At 31.5% G+C, this 12053-nt stretch overlaps 1 protein-coding gene across 3 annotated transcripts in view; it reads left to right on the forward strand.

Annotated features, from left to right (window-relative positions):
• LOC106460118 (pyrokinin-1 receptor-like) overlaps positions 1–12053 on the forward strand; it is a 74218-nt gene that overhangs the window by 30935 nt on the left and 31230 nt on the right. The window contains exon 1 of one of the 3 annotated variants that reach the window (XM_022386760.1): positions 6196–6254. The exons of the other annotated variants lie outside the window; for them this stretch is intronic. The gene's annotated coding sequence lies outside the window, so the exon portion shown is untranslated. Of the gene's footprint in view, positions 1–6195; positions 6255–12053 lie in introns of those variants that run through there. 3 annotated transcript variants of the gene reach the window in all.

Consider the following 12053-nt stretch of genomic DNA (forward strand, 5'->3'; position numbering starts at 1 on the left):
GCCCCTACCATCACAGTTTTTAAGGCTAAAGTCACCTGAACGAAATTTAGTGAACCATCGTTGACACATCGTTGGAAAATTTTTTTGATATTTTTTGTGGCTACAGAGGCGTTGTTTTCCTTTTTGTATTCAAACAGCATTATATCCCGAATGTGGGTCTCGTCGTGTGCCATCACTATAAGGGATTAGAATATACTAAACATTATGTAGGCTACACTAACGTGACGTTTAAGCGGTTCGTTTAACTATTTTACGTGACGTACATTTTTTTTTTGGGGGGGGGGGGAGGGGTTAATGAAAGTGTTCCAAAACGCGACATTAATTTCTTGACGACCTAATAACAACTTTCTATTTCTGAACTCTAAATACGGTGTATTATACCATTACGTAGCGTCTCACATGTGTGCGTCTATCTGCTGGGATATGAATGTAACGATGATTTTGTGCATTGTGTTCTTTAAGAGTTCTGCAGAAGCCAAACGACGCAGATTGTGAAGCGTACAATACATTCTTTACCTATTTACACGGGCAAAATCGTGAGACTGCTATCACATAAAGCCAACTATAGAGTGAGCTGGCATGAAAGGCTTAACGGGAAGTATGCATTTTCTCTACAAAAACGTATGGTGAATATAAGGTGCATACTCTTCAGACATAATACTGATGATTAGAGATGCTTAGAAAATAACAGCGTAAAAAAATAACAAAATAAAATAATAGAAATAGGATAAATGGAACATTATATGAGTCAAACAATTAGAGCACCAGTGCAAGAAGAATGAATTACGACATAGACAATCATGCTTAGGATAAGTAAGATTTAATAAGGTGCAATAGAAAAATTGTCTTGATTAATAAGCTATATAAAAAATCAGTTTATTCCTGGCTTGAAAGTTTTTCTTAATACATCATTCGCTGAAGAGTATTAAAAAACACATGTTTCACGGATGGTACAGTTGTGTTAAACGTTTTGCAGTCACTGAAAACTTAAAATAAGTCACTATATCTCAACTATAATGTACAATGTCAGTCATGTGGAGCCAACAACATATTGTTCGATATTATTCAAAGTTTCGACTTCGCTTTGAAATTTAAAATTCAGAACCGAACATATAAATATATGCTTTACTCCGATATCAAGTGTGTTGTTCATGTTCAGTTCTTGATTGCCTACCTTAGAGCATCACATATAAATATAGCTCACCACTAGCTTTGACTATTTACAGTAAAATTTAACTTCCATCTGTTTGCCTAAATGACTATATATTTCTGTACCTAACGTTTAGTTACTGTCAGTTGACAGTAGAAGAACATTCTATAGTTTTTGGTTACTTTTAATCAATGATTGTAAGGTTTTGTTACTAGTCTCTAGTTTCTGATTGTTTACAGTAGACGGCTATGTAATCATGCAGCTCGTCTTAAGCTCCTGATCGCTAGCAGTAAATTGTCAAATATATTTGTGAAGGTAATCTTTAACTTCTGTTGATGACAGATGGTCATATGATCATACAGCTAATTTTAGATCCGTTTTACAGTAGGCTGCTATATGATCATGCAGCTGGTAGTGTAAATTTGAGCAGCTAGTCTCTAGCTCTGTCTCTTTCAAGTAAATGATCATATATTTGTACAGGTAGAATTTAGATTTTAACTGTTTACAGTAGATTGCTATATATTCGTACAACGCATCTTTGGTGTCTAGGTAATTACAATAGACGAGAGTAGGTTCGTGTAGTTAGTAGATAGCTCCCTATAATTCTATATAACTGTGGAGCACGCCTTTAGTTTCTCTCTGTTTACAGCAGAGATAAACAAGTTCGCGTATTGTGTATTTCAGTATCTGGTAACTTATACGGGCAGGAGAGAGAGCTAATTGGTATATAGAGGTAGATTACAATTATTTTAGGTAGTTTCACGTACTGATCTGTACACTGTATGTTGCTGCATATGCTGGTAACATTTTAGCACATATATATTTTGTTTACTATGATTTTCTCGCCATTTGACAATGCGGATAAACTTATGGCTAAAGTTTGTGGAAAAGTCTTTCCGAAGAGAAATATTCATAAATAGAGATTGTTCAACGATGTAGAGTCAAAGGATCCGCCATTTTGTAGAAGTAGCCTTCAATGTTCTCTTTGGAATAAAACAAAACTCGCACAAAATAGTGTTCAGGACAACAAGGGCTTCGGAAATACACCCGAACCAAATTTGAAGTAATATCCTCATCCACAAAATGAAGACTGTGGTTGTGAAAGAGTACTCTCCGTTCTTCCCATAAATGTCTTAATGTGGTTGTGAAAGAGTACTCTCTGACCTCCCAAAAAATATCCTTACAATGAAGTTTGGCATTAATATTAACAAGATTAAACACGATAATTTTGAAGTGTATGAAGACTAAAAAGTCAAAATTTATAAGCTGCCAACCAGTTATCAAAATCAGTAGTTGTTTTTATGAGAAAGATATTAGAATAAATTGGTATCACAGTGATCCCATTCGAATACAGACCAAGCAAGTCCTCCGATATAGTTCCAACGGACTCTCATATATTTCGCATGCTTAAACGTGGTCTTGGAATCGATTGTCACATGCAATGCATCTGTGAAAAAAATAATCAAGTTTTGTGGTCTAAGAGTTATTTCACCATATTTCGCACAAGTCTGCAACAATGGAGAGTGTGGTTTTCGTAATAGTATGTAATCATGACCTTAAGACTAATCACGATCAGTGATGTTACAAAGTAGTTCCAAGGGAAGCAAGGGGATTGGAACCTCGTTACTAGAAGGCCCAATTAACCTCATATGTTTTGATATCAATGATGCACGTCCAAAAATGATTTTTGGATGTATTTTGAGGATCTATAATCACGTAATAGATCTTTTATTAAACATAAAGAGTAATATGGGACATGAAAGAAGCAAGAGAAACAACATGGCATTCATTTAGCATCTGGAGCATGTCCACTTTTTACTGTATCTAAGTCATTGTTGTTGCTGATTTTTAGAGAAAAGTTACACAATGTGTAGCTTTCCTCTAAAAATCAGCAGTATGTTGTAGATCTGCGCTTGTTCACCGCAGAGTATCGAACCCTGGATTTTAGCGCCATAAGTCCGTAAACTTACTGATGATTCACCGAGGGATGTATTTATGTCAATTGATTCTATAGTCGTTTTCAAGGCAATATACAACGTATACACAAACTTTGTTATATTCATTTTACGAAGGTTTTAGGTCAATCATACAAGATGAATATAATCCCTGCTTTGTTTCCTAACGCAATGTTTCACTTGATTTAGAAACCAATTAATTATTTTTGGATTAAGGTCACCGTTATTTCTTCACAGCCAACGTAATCCATCACTGCTTGGATCTAGGATAAGTTATTAATACTCGACAATGTCTAGCAAAGTTTGAACGAATTGAAAGAAAAACAATAAATTACATCTGTATGTAACACCGTTTACAAAAAGTGTTCTAGTATGTTTGGTTCGTAGAAATACTTTGTTAGCAAATATGGTGACATACTTGTTGCAAAATGTTCATATTTCACACCACATCAATAAATAACACAGAGATTTAAAATATTTTTCTACTGAAAAATATCAGAATGTAATTCGCAATATATAGGAGTGAGTTATAAACGTGCAAAAATGATAGTCTATTAGTTTGGAGTACCTACAAGACCTATAATAAACATATCAATGACATTGTTTTACACTTGTAAACAAACACTTCATTGTTAGTGTATATGTGAAAACCCGATGCGTATTTATATATTACTTACTTTGTTACACGCTATTGGACAGTTGTAAGATCAATCCTGTAGATAACGAGAATCACATTTTCCTACAAGCTATATGATAATAGTTTGTTTGTTTGAATTTATGCACAAAGCTACACAATGGGCTATCTGTGCTCTGCCCACCACGGGTATCGAAACCCGGTTTCTAGCGTTGTAAGTCCGCAAACATACCGCTGTGCTACTGGGGGGCCTATATGATAATAACAGATATTATCTAATAGTGTGTCTTTATATGTCCTATATGACATTAGAAAAAATTCCATGATAAGATGTTACGTGTCCAGTTGTATGTCAGCTTTTGAAAAATGAAGTTTTAGTGATTTTGCAAGTTTATAAGCACACCTAACAGCATTTTTAGCATTCCTATACACTTGTATTACAAGACTAAAGAAAGTGTTTGAATATATACTATTATTATCAAATTGATAATAATATTTTCCATCCATCCATAGAAATAAAGTTAATAACGATATTTTAACACGCAGAGAAAATGTTTTCTCTCCCAATTCAAGAATTACGTTCCTTCTACGAAACTCTTGTTGTGAACACAGCTCTTAAAAAGAAGCTTTCATATGAGTGAGAAACATAGACCTCCCTATTTCTCTTCTGAATAACTAATAATTTTTAGGAAATAAAAGAGAGAAGAGATAAGTGTGAGTGAAAAAGAATTAAATTTACCGGATAATTAAGTTTACCTGACTGTTTCACTCTGTTTCTGATTCGTTCTTGCTGTGCAGGACGAAAACATGAATATTTCCAATCCGTTTTGTTGCTATTCGTACACTGGTGGCAGGTGTCACTTAGTCACTCCAGGACATGCTTTAAAACACAACTATGGAAATAATGCTTTAATGTTACTACTTTTGTGAGCGGTAGGTGTTAATGTCGTGAAGAAACTTCAAGGCGAAACGTCGTTGTACTAAAGAGTTTTTCACTGGGAAAAACTTGTTTGTTTGTTTGTAATTAAGCACAAAGTTACACAATGGACTATCTGTGCTCTGCCAACCACGGGTATCGAAACCCGGATTCTAGTTTGTAAGTCCGCAGACATACCGCTGTGCCACTGGGGGGCAAGCTCGTCTGTCTGTTATATCAATACTAATATGTGCATCAAGTTAGAGACAGGTTGAGCTTAAACACAAAACATGAAGGAGCGTAAAAATTCAAACCTTTAGTTACCAACAACAAAAATAAGCAGGTATAACGTTGGCAAAATATCCGAAATGACAGAGGAGTAGAATACAGAAAATGTGAGGCCTAAAAAACCCTAAAGAAAGCGTTCTTTGCAAATTATCAATTTCATAAATTCCTTTGCATGAAGTAGTAATGTATAATTAGTTCCTGTTCTTAGCAGCTATAGATGGTGAGGTTTTTCTTACACGATAACACAGCGAGTCTGTTTTTGAGTACGGAAGAGGTCTTATATATTTCACTGCTTGGATTCTTTAAATAATTTAACAAATTTATTTTGAGTTATATAACAGTATGAAACTTTTATATAAATACTACTGCTTAATATTATATAGTTCGTGAATGAATGTGTTAAATAATGTTTCATCATTTGGATTTACATAAATGTCTATTATAGCATGTTTCAAGTGATTATTTTTTTTTAATCAAATTAACGGTTATAGTAAGACCAATATAATGAAGCTGAAACGTGAATTATTGGAAATATAACTTAATGAGCTCATTTTTATCATCTATATATCCCTAAAATAATTATTTCTAACACTTCTTCTTAGTATTTTTTTGGGGGTCAGCCTTAATACGCTATTTTCAACATTTTCTTGTACCTTGATAAGTTAATGATTAGGACGGATAATACCTTCATGGTCCACTAAAAAAAATATTCTGGCGAAAATTGAATTCCAAATGTCATGTAGTTGAAAGCAAAAGGTTGAATGCTGGTCACGTGCTACGGTCCAATGAAAACTCCTCTAGCTGAAATGAGTGGCACTTGAATGAGGTTCTAATGGATCGTGATTAAATAGGGTGAAAAAAGGACGAGCAACAACAGCTTTTCATCATGTAATAAGCTGAAGTTAAACAGCTCCCGGTTCCCAGTTCTGCTAACATCTTTAATATGGTGTGTGTGTTTTGAATAAGATAAGATAAAGTTAAACAGCTCCCGGTTCCCAGTTCTGCTAACATCTTTAATATGGTGCTTGTTTTGAATAAAATAAGATAAAGTTAAACAGCTCCCGGTTCCCAGTTCTGCTAACATCTTTAATATGGTGTGTTTTGAATAAAATAAGATAAAGTTAAACAGCTCCCGGTTCCCAGTTCTGCTAACATCTTTAATATGGTGTGTGTTTTGAATAAAATAAGATATATTAACTAAAAACAAAAAAAAACAGAAAAAAAAAACATCTGCAACAGCTTTCAGACAAGTGTGTGACATTGGGCGAATATGATAAATATACATTTATACAGTCAAGTGTGTGACATTGGGTAAGTATGATAAAGATACATTTATACAGAGGTTGGCCAATCATCTTGTATACAGCAAGCAGCACTATCTATTCCTTCTACTATTACTGTTTCTTGTTAGATTAATAATAATAAATTAATTTGTTTTAAAACCTTTAGACCCTAAAATGTGTGATGCCACTTTGTAAGCAAAAGCGAAACAAATTCGATGATAATATATGTAATTTTTAAATACATTACCTTTATAGCTTCACATGTTGAATATAAGTGGATGAGAATCTGTTAAGCTATACCTTTAGGAAAAATGCAATATGCATATATCAGTGTATCAACCATGTCTGAAATAAGATTAAGATCATCTTTTTTTTACTGGTTTACATATTATGTACACCAATGTAGAATGGTTAAGGTTGTTTGATATTTAGATTAGTGACCAGAAGGTTCGAGATAATTTTTATTTTAACTTTAACTTTTTATTTACTTTATGATTTGTTCTAAACAAAAGGTAAGAAACTAACAATAAAATAAAAGAGATCTTACACTATAGTATAATATACTCTACAGCTATTGGTTACTCAAAATTGATGGATTCATTTACTTTTAAACCTTATCTTGAACTTTGGTAATTATACTTGAAAACAAGTGGATTTGTATTTGTGTTTTGTATTTATGACAAAACTACTAAGACTACCTGCTGAATATCTGATATGTGGATATTTACCAACAATGTATAGACCTACAACTGTGTTCGCTTTGTTGTTGTTTATATAATATTTCATTTAATAAATTATTGTGAAGACTACTATTTCGTACTTATTTATTATCAAGAAACTGGAACAAATATCATTTTGGCATGAAGATCTTTGTTAATTTCTTGACTAATAAATGAAACGTATAGAATTTAAAAATGACATACTGTAAACAAAGAATCAAAAATGTTTAGCACAATATGAGGCTTTCATTGGGTACATAGCATTGAATGAGTTCTGCAAATTTGTGGACGAATCAAATCAGCAATTCTTTTGTTTTTTACAACAGACGGTGGAAATCTTCAAAATGTATCAAAGCTTCTGAGAGACGTGATTTTGTACATTCTCTGAAAACAGTAGATTAATTTTAGCATCGAATCTAGTTAGAACTTTACGTATGTCTATAGATACGGTAGTTCTTGTGTGTTTTTGCTTTCACTGTATATACTTCACCGTTATGGCTTCTTTCAAAGATGACGTCAGCTGTTTATGACGTGTGAGTGTTACGTAACCTTTGTTCACTCTCATAATTTATATAGCTTTTTTAACACTTGATTTGGGCTAGTAAAATTTCAATAATTATACATGAACACAAAAACTGCACTGATTAGAAGAATAAGTCTTATAGTTATATTCACTTACGCTGTATTTTGTTATGTCTATCTAATCCTTCTTTAGAATGCTTGTTTACTAAACTTGTAGCGATTCCAATTGGCATAATTCTCTAAACCTATTTTGGACCTATTATTTTCAGGTTTGCGTCATCGTTCGTTAAACACCTTCTATATAAAATATTATTATCTTTATACTATCTTAATATGCTAATTTGTATATGATTAAATGCTTTGTTTATGAAGTGGTTAGATCGATGACATGGCTTTTATATTTTTTGTCTTTCATACAGTCCTTATTATCACAACTCTTTGTTTGTCTAATCGTTTACATTTTCACTTATTGTTTTTATTGTTAACTTTTTCATTTCTCTAATATTTATAGGGATTTGGAAGACACTACAAATCCATTAAAACTCATAAACTCAATAATATGTGAATGTACTATTTTGCTCATTTAATCCCTGTTTAAGTCTATTAATTAGTATAATTAAACCGGGGTTGAATATGTAAAATAGTACACTTCACTTAATGGGAAGATAAAAAGAAAAAAATCAACTTTAACGAAAACGATTTTTTAAAAATAAAGATATAACATTTTAACGATAGCTTATTTCATCCAAGTGTTCTGCATTAATTTAAATTTGTGAATATTATATAATGTAGAAAAATATATTCAGTATTATAAGAATAAAACAAAAACAAATCGCCCAGTACTTGCGAAGACATAATGTTCAAGAGTAATTTTAGAAACTTACAGAGGATTTTGCTCCGTTTGTTAAGACATATTGAAAAGTGATAATCTAAGATTGGCATTTTCCTATAGGAAGTAAATGTTATGTTTTTTCAAAGATTATCCACAGTGACATTCTACCTATTGCGTCGCTTCCCTAGCCAGAAGTGTAAACCTACTTTATTACAGTCTGCTACTGATGAGTTTGCACACTTGTTGTTTATAAAGCTCAGTACCACTGTGAATACCACGCACCACAAGAATTTGTAGGATAAGAATGATTTCACCACTCTTACCACGACATGTTAAGGTGTCTGTATAAACACACTCTTGTTGACTTATTTCCCACGTATTTTATATATTTTACTTAAAAGAAAACAACAACAACAGAGGTTTGGACACTTTTCTTCAAGTAGGCTATCATTTTAGCATTTGACCTTAGTAAATTAAACTAAATACTTCTTGTTCAAATTGCTGAAATTTCATTACACTTTATGTAAAATATGTAAACTTTCTACTGTCTTTCAATATAACTAACTTTTCTTTCCCATATTTTCCTGCAAGCTACCTTTCTGGAAAGTAAAATATTCATGCTCATCGACATGAAAACATGCGTGACCTTCAGATACAGGGACAAAACATTACTTACTAACTTAAAAACAAAACGTTCATTCAAACACAGAATCAGTATTCATTCCTCTTCGCTGTACTTCTATAATCTTCCTTTATAATATGCATTACTAGCAAAATGTACTGCTTTACAACAGTATTGTTTAATCACTGTCTTAGTTCTTAAATATAACCTGGCATTCCCTTTTTAACAAGATCAAATACACTACGAACTGGAAACTGAGTTCTAATATATGTAACTTATGTGGCATAATTTGTACATGAAGATGAATTTTATACACTAAAACTTCGGTTCGTAGCTCAGATTTTAGCATTCGATATGCAGAATCAATAAATAACTGTATATGATAATCTTAAAAAACATCGACAGTGATTTTAAACTTTCTTGGTTTATCGTCATACAGTTTACAATAAACCTCAGAATCTCAGTGATTTTAAAATTTGTTTTGATCATAATTAAACACACATAGAATTACTAGTCAAATCAGTTGTATATTTTTGCATTGTTTTTTACCCACAAAGTCGTGATGAAATTTGACAATTCAAACAAGTTGTAAAACAAGTAGTATTTCGCATCATTCTTTTATAATTATGATATTCGATAATTTAGATAATTAATGTAGTTTTTAAAAATGAAATAGGCCTAATACCAATGTTTTATGACAAATATATCATTCTTCGAGAGTTTGTAACAGGCGTACACACCGTAATAATTGTTGTTGTATCAAATGGCTTATTTAAATAGTGTTCCGACCAATAATATGGTTGTTGTCGGCAATGGATATGTTAAATATTGTGTGGTTGGAATACTATTATTATTATCACCACTTTCCATATTATACAGAAATAATAATAACTAACACTAACTCATATATAGCATAGTAATTAATTAATTATAAAGTCTAAACTAGTATTGGATGATAGGTCTTATAAAGGAAATTTGGTGAAAAGTCTTCACTATTAACGTCATCTCTAACATCGTATTTTAACACACAGTTCTTACTTTATAAAGGACATAACTCTATTTTACAAGTATTTTAAATTTTTGAGAAGTCCCTGTGCGTTCTACGACAAAGTTTTGGATAAAATGTATTATACAGATAGTTTTAACAATCCATTTTTAGAGTGTTCACGAATATAAACAAGAAGAAGTCACGACATAGTAACACATTTAATGTTAACAGAACCAGAATAGCATTTAGTTTAAAGGTCAATTTATCCTAGACGTGACCACGGTAATGAAAAGCTTAAACTGTTATCCCTTGAGCACCTAAGATCTATAAGAGTTTACTGGTGATAGACAAAATAAAATTTAAGAAATTACCTTTTCTTGGACAACAGACTTTGTTTTTTATCGAAAACCTTTCGAAATAATCATACTGAAACTGGGTTAGTCCAACACAGTGTTTGCAAATCTTTAATAATCTGTTAGTCTGTGTGCGTAACTATGCAAGTGTCTGTTTTTATGTCAAATCAATAATATGTACGATATATATGAAAAGGTATTGTAAAAAGTTAAAACATACATCTATAACAAAAGTTTCTTTATTAGTTACGTTACGGACACATGTCCTTTGTGAGGCTTATTCTGTTAGAATTAAAAATATACAAAACGTTTAGAATTAAATTAAAAAAAAACTATATTGGAAGTTAGGGTTCATGCAAAGAACAGAACGTGAGGCACTTAAACAGAGTGAGAGAGAAAACGTTGTATTTACTGATTTAGTCATATAACAATTAAATATAAATTGACAGTTTCGTTTTGGGTTTACTCAGTGATTATAAGTAATTCTATAAATATAGTTTATTCTATATAAAGTTTAGCATACAAGAAAAAACACAATGTATGAAAAATAACTGTAAAGCTACTGAATATGGACTACATGACTGATGCCAGAGTAAGAATGTTGTTTATGAAGTAACTTGTGGCAGATGCTCTAATGTGTATATAGGAGAAACTTGTCGATCTGTACATGATCAAACATCTAAATATGTATATAACATCCAAAACCTCAATATTAACAGTGCTGTTAGAAAACATTATGGAAAATAACATGGCCTACTACAAGCAGATAACATCTTATCAGATGTCAAGATTTTATCTAAATGTCACAATTTTCTGGAAAGAAAAATTAGGGAATCCATTTTAATCAAGAAAAATATACCTAAATTGAACAAATACAAAGGTTGGCTTTTAGTATAGAGACGTTAATGACATTTTAAATGTTTTAATATTTTGAATTTTGACAAAATCTCTATACACACTTATAAAGGTTGAAATATATGTCCAGACTTTGTTTTATGTATGTATTGATATAATAAGATGGTAAAATACTTATCAATACAAATATGAAGAAATTTTTCAAATACGTAACGTATTCTATTCTAAATTCAATTATGTTAATAGTTTACTTATTGGTTTACACGCTATTTATTTAGCATTGTTGGTTTGATTTGTCTTAACAATATAAATTCAAGAATGTTCGATTTACGAATAACATTGTTCCAATTTAGAGTTTACTGGATTAGGGAACTTGTAGGATATCAATAGCTCCTAACGAAGCTGTAATACCGAAAATTGAGTTAATAAAGTTACATTCTGGAGATAAAGGTCGTGATTTTATTTACGTTTACAGAAGTGTCTCATAATAAACTCCAGTTTGCGTTAAACAAAGTTAAGAATAATGATTATAAGTGTTATTTTATTACAAGTTACAGATTTTACAGTAACAAAATTATTATTTAGAACAGGTACGACTTACTTGAGAATGATCGCACCAGTGGTCGAAGCATCGTACTTGTTCCAAAAAATAATCTTCCTTTAATACTGTAAAAGCTGTAACTTGTGATAAAATAATACTTAAATGTAAAAAGTAACTAAAAATTCCTGGCAGAGCAGGCATAAGACGTGTGTCAGATTTTAAAAATAATACTTATATATATACAAGTTCTTATTTTTGCGAATTGTCGAAATAAATGGCTTTTACTTATATTTCTTAATAGTATAAATATATATTATGTTGTTGTTGGGCTTAGAATTCTTCTACAGTAGGTGTCTGTGACTTATTAACGATAAATTCAACGATGAATAAACAGC

The sequence above is a fragment of the Limulus polyphemus genome, unplaced genomic scaffold (genome assembly GCF_000517525.1).
Source record: "Limulus polyphemus unplaced genomic scaffold, Limulus_polyphemus-2.1.2 Scaffold713, whole genome shotgun sequence".
Lineage (NCBI taxonomy): Eukaryota > Metazoa > Arthropoda > Merostomata > Xiphosura > Limulidae > Limulus > Limulus polyphemus.